This window comes from Octopus bimaculoides, chromosome 10 (genome assembly GCF_001194135.2).
Source record: "Octopus bimaculoides isolate UCB-OBI-ISO-001 chromosome 10, ASM119413v2, whole genome shotgun sequence".
NCBI classification, from domain to species: Eukaryota; Metazoa; Mollusca; class Cephalopoda; order Octopoda; family Octopodidae; genus Octopus; species Octopus bimaculoides.
Genome location: NC_068990.1, coordinates 94,167,562 through 94,176,266, shown reverse-complemented (window position 1 = coordinate 94,176,266; position 8,705 = coordinate 94,167,562).

Genomic DNA, 8,705 nt, shown 5'->3' with positions numbered 1-8,705 from the left:
TATATATATATATATATATATATTATCAATATGTAATAGTAAGATTCAAGGATATAAGTGTAGGAAGTTTGTAAGCTTCAAGCAATCTGTGGTAAAAAAAAAAAAGCAATGTTTAGGATCAATAATTATTTATTGGCGTTGAAAGTTGTAGGCTTTTCTCATATCAAAAGCCTTGTGAGTGAATTTGTTTGATGGAAACTGAAAGAATCCCACTGTTATATATGTATGTGCTTGTGTGTGTGTGTGTGTGTGTGTGTGTGTGTATACATGGGCTTCTGTCAGTTTCCATCTCCGAAATCCACTCACTATGGCCCTATTGAGAGTCATAGTAGAAGACACAATAAAACCCAGTGAGACTAAAACTAGGAACAATGGCTGCATAGAAAGCAGTCGACAGCCCAACTTGGGAAGTGAACCACACAGATATGCCTGGTAAAAAAACTTTCCCACCACATTTAAATCATTCTGAAATTTTGTATCATCAGTAACTGTGACCCAATCCTTCCTCTATGGTTTTCAATGAATTCATTTCTCAGCTTTGGTGGGAGTGAAATTTTTTACACTGAGAACCTTTCTCATTTTTCTTTTCAATTTCATTCCTTGATTTATACTTATTAATACCTGCCCAACAAGGATGAAAAGCAAAGTTAACTCTGTTAGGATTCTAACTCGGAAGATAAAAAGATGCAACAAAATGTACCAATGTACATAAACAACATGGATTTTAAGAAATCTTAATATTAAATATATTAGGCAAACATCATTGTTTTGTTGATTGTGAATATATCAAAAACAATATTCGTTTTATATAAGTGCACTAAAATATCTGTATATAAATAAACATTTAACATGTAATTTCCCATGCCCTGGTGATTAAGGTAGCTTCAAGCAGAACACAGAATATATATACATGTGACTTGGTGGAACAGTTACCGTTTCATTTCCTTCCATCAATCATTTAACTCTGAGATTGTTCAGGTGTCTTTTTGGAGCAACAAAAAAAAACACTGGAAACAATATCAAACCTTAGCTTAGTGACATTAACGCAATGGCTGTTGTCACTAATATGCTAACTTAAACTGAAAAAACTTTACTTCAATATAAGTTTTATAGGTTTAAGTAACACAGTAATATTTATTTTCAACAATTAGTCATTTATATAATTTCTTATGTAATCGTATTATGTACAAGTTTTTCCTGATTTTATGATTTATCACAACCTACCCTTCTATCAATCACCCCTTCTCTCCTGTTTCATGTTTTCACTACTGTTTTTTTTTTCACATTTTACAATTTATTTTCATAGAAACTGTCCAGATTCGGGTTAGATTCAATAGAGTCTGTTAAGTTAGCACAAACCATCTTTATGCAGCTGCATTATATTATGGATGTTGGATCTAAGTGAAAAACATTTCATTCCTATATTTATAACCTGATATAAATATATTGGGTTTTGAGCAAATGCTACCACACGTAGCAATGTCAGGCATCTTCTCTATTCTTAATATAGCTGTCCATTATATTCTGTCTGAAACTATTAATAATGCTAATGCTTTTGAGAGTCCTAGCTGGTTGAGTTGATTGGGTAAGGAATTACCAGACAGCGTTAATTTGTAATATTCTCCTCCTTTTGGTGACTGCTCTGTGTCTATGGCTAGGACACTTAACTTTTGTTAAATCGTTCTTTTAGTTGTAAATAGAATCATGTGTAAATTTATTAAAAAACAAATGAAGTTTCTTCATAGATTAAAAAAAAAAAATACAAAAATATAAATGGCTTTGAAGATTAATGAGTTTTAGTGAACTGCATGGAAAAGTGCCTAGAAATTTTAACTTCAATGCATTGAAAGATCATCCTCATCATCATTTAACGTCTGTGTGTGTAAGTGCATGTTTATGTTTGTGCGTTCTGTGTGTGTAAGTGCATATTTATGTTTGTTTTGACATAGTGCAATAGTTGTAGATGAGTGTCACTGTCATACAAGCAGTGTCGTTCATTACCAATATTCTGCAAAAGCATGTCTGACCATGGGGCAAATATTATCTTGCTTGGAAAGAGGTGAGGATTGGTGATAGGAAAGGCATCCAGTTGTAGAAAATCTGTCACAATAAACTCTGTCTGACCCATTCAAGCATGAAAAGTGGAAGTTGTAATGAGGATAAGATGATGATTAATCAGGTTGAAATTTTGGCAGTTGTTACACACTAATATTTATCTTTCATCGATAGTAACTGCAAAACTGCGGTATTTTAGTGGTGTGAAACACTTTCAACATCTCCAAGTTCTAAAATCATTGATGCAGGTACATCACAGATTAGAATCTACTTTGACAAATTTTGGGAAGAGATTTTATTTTTATTGGATGATCTTGATGATCATTTCATTGATTCCATCTGCAGTTGTTGAACTACAATCTGCATTCTATGGTGTGTTGAGCTTCACATTGAGGCTCAGCTTGTTAAGACTCATTCTATTATATGTTGAGCTTCACATTATAGTTGAAACTGAGCATTTTCTTGAAACGTTCTTATCATAAGACCATGTTTATTCAGTGTATTAATAATCAGGGTTCTGTTCTTATGATATTCTAGTTTGGTTTGCTTCCTTCAGTGCCATCCAAAATCCAAAATGGCTTCAAGTGGTGAAGAGATCAGCTCTCTTATTGAGATTTTCTGTGATATATATATATATATATATATATATATATATATATATATATGAGAGAGAGAAAGATAGAAAGATACAAATAAACAAATAAAACTGCTTGGGCTAGATATATAAAATATACATAAATATATACATGTAAATAGAGAGAAAACAAAGACTGACAATAGTCAGACAATGAACATTCATGTATAAATATATAGATATTTATATTTTAACAGAGCAGACTAACACAGAATACAAAGACACAAGAAATTAAGGGGAGGAGGTAAGATATTACAGGTTCAACAGCTGTTTCTGGAGGGTCGGAATTATGTCGTAATGTTGGCAGATATAGTTCGCAAAAAATTAAGGACATGCAACCAGTAGTGGAAGTATATAGACATTAGGTAAATCTGATCTCTGTCTTCAGGGTGGAGAGATTGGTATCTAACATTTCAAATGCAGGGAAATTTAAAGGTTGAATGGATGAAGAGGATAACCAATAGAAGTGGAGAGAGGAAGAAGGCAATTTGGTGGTGGTGGGGTGATGTTGAAGCAAGGAAGGGCAAGAAGAGATAGGAGAGTCAGAGCAAGAGGTGGGAGGGAGTGAATGAGCAGGGTATTGAGGGAAGTAGAAGTGGAGAGTTGGGAAGTGACATATAGTAATGTTTATATATTTCAGTTACTTTGCAAATTTTAAACTTGTAAAATAAGCTTGTAGCTGCTACCACAGAACATATTAATGCTCTTTTCTTTGGCCTCTAACTCAATTCCAATCTCAAGTGAACAAGTTTACAAGTTCATTTTAATCAGTGAGATAAGAAAGAAATATATTCATGTGATGGATTTTCTTTGCTCTTCTTGCTGGTCCTTTGTCAGATGGTATCCTAAATCTCAATACTTGTACAGTATTGCGACAAAACCATTAAATAATATATTTATTTACAAAATGAAAATGAATTCCTTAAAGATTGCTAAAGAGATATTACAACGAATGAGCCAGTGAAAGTGTTTCTTCTCTGCAGTCATTTGACTTGCTTAAGATGGTAGCCAAATCTTGAAACCATATTAAAAATGGAACCGACAAATGGACATCTAATGAACAATATGACTGGAAAAAGATGGGATGGTCATAGGACATGTTTCAAATGTTCATTAATGTTCCAGTCATGATCATCAGATGTTGCTGAACCTTATATAAACCTTGGGCTACCAATCCACCTGAAACCACCCTTGATTCTACAATACAAATTCTAGGTTTTAACCTTTTTGATACTGACCAGCCTGAGGCCACTTTTGGTCTGGTGACACAAGCTTCTTATTTTAAACTGATCTAATTTAAAACATTCTATCAAAATTCAATGTTAATTAACGTTCTAAACATCAGCTTAATAATGACAAAGTTATTAAATTAAGTTTTTCATTATCTTTAAAATTAATTGAAATGGAGGTGATGTATTTCAACAGAAATATGGTAATGAAAGGTTTAATCTGTATTGTTATATCTATTGAAACATCAAAGCCACTATAATATCATAGAATTATATAAAATAATGGAGATGACTATATTAATTTGTCAGAATGATACTGCTTTTAATTTAGATGAGTTAGGATTAGATGAAATGTTTAAATTCTATTGATTTCAGTTGTATTTTGGTGTCTTTTAATAAGGTCTAAATATCTATATAAACACTTGAAAAAGGTTCTTAAAACAATTAGAGCTTATAAGTATTTACAGGAGATTGGAATCTACTTAGAGGCCAAAGAGTCTATTCTTGTATTCTTGATGGAATTCATAAAAGAAAAGATTGCCAGGATTATATTTAACTTGATCAACACTGAGAAATTTGTGGAAATATGTTGTCTATTCCAGTTACCAACTGAGAATAAAATATAGTAGATCATACTGCTTAGGTGCTAAACCATATCAATTTTGTTTTTTATATTTCTTTCATTATATTTTTCCTTTTCTCATCTTTTTCCTATCTTATTTCCTCTCTCTCTTTGTCTCAATACCGTCACCCAATCCTCATACACAAACATTATGCACACAAATGGTTTTCTCTTCTCTCTCTCTTTTTACTATCTCTCTTCTTGCATGCATGCACTTATACATGTGTGTATATTAACACACTAATTGTTTATGTGCAAGTGTATAGCTCTAAGTTCTTTTTGATATAGTAGGCTTGTCTTCTCATGTGTTTATCATCATGTAGAAGTAATAAATAAATATATAAATGAATAAAAGTAACAAGAAAGCAAAAGAAAAATGTGATATTTATAGCGTAAAATAAAATAAAACATATTTTAAGATTACATCAGTATTTGCCATAAATTAACTGGTATATATTGGTAATAAATAGCGTGTGAACCAACTAAATTACAATATACTTTTACATTTGATTCAAAACATCACTGTGAGAAGCTGAACTCATGGGAATGAGTTATTTGATAATTTCCACTACATTTCCTGTCAACTATTGGCTGAAGTTTTCATTCATAAAACAAATCCAACGAAGAAATTTCAAAAACACACACACACATACATACATCAAAGCAGGCTTACATATGTTATTTTTAATTGTTCCTAATCAACTGCAAGTTAATTAGTTCCCACGATTATTTAAAACTGTCTTTCTATTTCCTCCAAGACATATCAAAAAACAAGAATTACTATATTAAAAGCTACAAGAGTGTAGTTCAACATATCAGATTTTCAAAGGAAGCTCAAATTTGTTGCAGATCTGGCACAAAAAATGGTTGTTATTATACAAGCTAAAGTTTTAAGTTTTATACAGAATTCAGTCTACGATTATATTTACATTATACTGGGTCACATTAAGTGTAATTTTTTTATCTTTGAATTTCTTTGGAAAGGTATAATTATATTTTGTGTGTCCTGTTAGATGTATGACAACTTCTGCATGAGTTTGAGCTGCACATAGATTATCATTATCCAGTCAGCTTTAAATGCTGTAGTTTGTTCTTAGCAGTGTTAACTAAGCATATGTAGTGGAAAATTAAGATAAACAGAAGCATAAATACTTAGTTCTTGTGTACGTTTCACCATTTCAATTGTTTGGAATTCAGTACTGGATATTCTAAGTGCCTTTGCATGGATCCTCAGAGGACGACTCTATTGCATTCTGTTAGATCTCTGTAACAGGATGCAATAAAGTGCTTTCTTGAGGATCTGTTTGTGGTTGGCATCTAAATGCATTTGGAACATTCCAAGCTGAGTTCCTAATAACTGCAATAGTGAAGCTTACTAAAGGTGTAATAATGAAGATTTTAAATGTTTATTGAGCTTTATCATTTTTAAGATTCACTCTGGATTTTTTGGATGACTTTTTTTCTTTTCCCACTGAACTGAGTTGCTACCAATGTATACTAAATATGCAATTTAGTGATATGGGTATTAAATTTTGTTTGTTCTTCACTCTTTGGCTTCAGTTTTTTTCTTTTTAATCTCTTTTATTTAATGTTGAAGCTGGGTAACCATTTGTTCCTTGCCAAAAGGAGAAAAAAATTTCATATGGGTTGAAAGAAAGGTTAGAAATCGTTATTTGGTGGACACACATAAATAAAAGAGTTGAATAGGTTGCATTAGCTGTGCTAGAGTAAACATAATACAAAAAGCTTTTGATCAATGTTTCTAGTCCTGACCATCTGTCTTCATTCTAGTAAATGCTGTACAAGAAGTAAGGGCTTAAAAAGATGATAGGGAGTTTGTTGGAGAAATTTTCAGTGCTGTGATGAATAGTTTTGGCTTTGAAAGCTGAGTTAGAAGATAGAAAGGTCAATTACTTCTTTTCAATGAGGTGAAGGTAAGTGCTGAAGAGCTTACTGTAGTAATAAGGAAAGAAAAAAAGAGACAATGGAAGAAAGTCTTGAAACAGAATAGTTTATATATTTAGCCACGAATCTGTTTCATGAAGAGAAATTATATTAATGTAAAATGTCATGAAACAGAATAGTGGTTTAGGTTGTTTTTCAATTCTTGAAATAAATAGTGCATATTTATTTATTTATTTTTATTTATGTGTTTCAGCCAAGTGGCTGCGGTCAGAATCGGTAATATTTCCAATTGGTGGATTGCGTTATGCAGAGTCTCATGCTTTATCTAAAAGAAGAGTGAAATGTGCTGCAACATTTGAAAATATGATTAATGGGGCTTATAGTTCAACTTAGATCTAGACATCATAAATTATCTCGTTTGGTTCTTTATCAGGGTGCTGCTAATTTGATTGCGCTTTTTTTTTTTTTTTTCCATATTTTGTTTTTCAATTTTCTTTCAATTTAACTATAAAAGTGCTTGCTTTATATATTGGTATCATGGAAGCTGTTGAATTTCAAATAAAGTTGTGTTGTGTAGGCTGATGATCTGATTATTAACAACTGAAATGAAACCTTTGCAAAGATAATTTCATTAGTGATATTCTTCACCGATTGATGGATTTCAAAATAAAAATAGATTTTGCGTGGTATTTCTTCACTGTCATTAAATTATATTAGCATTTTCTCTAAAATTAAGAAAAACCACAACCGAAGGTAACTGTTACCTTTTGCTGAGTCAAATTTATGTTAATATACTCTGAGTTTATGTCTATTAATCTATAAATGAAATGTTCTTAAGAATGATTTCAGATAAGCTTTTGGGTCAGAACCTTTAATGAAAGATTTCATACAAACTGATTGGTTAGATTAATTCGTATTTTACTTCAATAGAGTTGGCCGTCTAATCATTCATCTGCAAAACAAATTCAATTTGCAAGAAACATCAGATAATAAATATGTTTAATATGGAAATGTGAAAGAGAGAAGCCATAGTTTTCATTCACCAGTCATGATACATAGACTCCTAGAATTTACAGGTAGTTAGTTATACAAGAACCAGAGAAGGGTGTGGTGCATAAGCTAAATATATACTTTGAAAATTCTGCTTCCATCCAGATAAAATGGATGGACTCAAGCTAAATATGGATTCTTTAATAAATCGGGATATTTTCAAACACTTAATCTTCCTTCAATTCAGTTTTATTATCAATTATGTTGTCATACTTATCACTATTGCCAAATTAGCTTTCTCTTCTGATGTGGGTTGGACTGATTAATAAAACAAGTCTTATTCACCTAGTTCCATCTTTCATCAACGCTCGTCAAGATGTTCTAAGGTTGCACTCTGACATAGAGAATATATTACCTTGTAAACCCTATCCAAAGGCCATAATTGCTTCTCACTTTCTTACCTGTCTTGCAATTTCTCCTTATTCACTCATTTGTATACCTGCTGCATCATGCATATAATTTTCTTTCCAGCAACCACGGGTCCTTTTCTCTTTCTACCTGTAATTCTCTAATATGTACATAAATCAATTTCTTGTGAGAAAAATGGTGAAATGGCAGTCTTTAGAGTGTTGGAAAGAATACCTTGTGATATTTGTTCTGATTTTCTAAGCTGTGTTCAAATCATGTTGAGGTCAACTTATTCTTTTAGGGATCAATAGAAAAGCAACAATTCAGTGGTGAAAATTGACTGAACTATTAGAGGGCTGGGCAAATGCCTTGTAGTACTTCTTCCATTATGACAGCACACGACCTTGCAGGTGGGGTCCAATTAGAATTTTCTTCAGGTCAAGTGACCCCTCCCACTCAAATGGTCCTTGAATATAGGTTGTTTAAGTATTTTGAACAAAACACACATGTTTCCAAAGGTGAATTATCCAAACCCCAAAGAATTCCTCTCAACACATGGCTATGATACTCTCCCACTACTTCTGTTCGTGATCAGAGATGCACATATTGTCAGCCACCAAGGGACATGCTCAACTGGTTACAGTAAAAAAAACTGATAAGCAAATCTGTGGTATTGAGCAGAATGTTTGCTGTATTTGCCCATTTTTTTTATACCAAGACAAAACAATGTACATGATAACACTTAAATTTGTTTTTCTTTATCTGGGTGATTTGAGAAATGAAGTCAATACAACAGAGATAAAGAAATTTAGATTATATATATAAGTTGCCTCCAGGAAACAATAATCCTGTATTTATACAA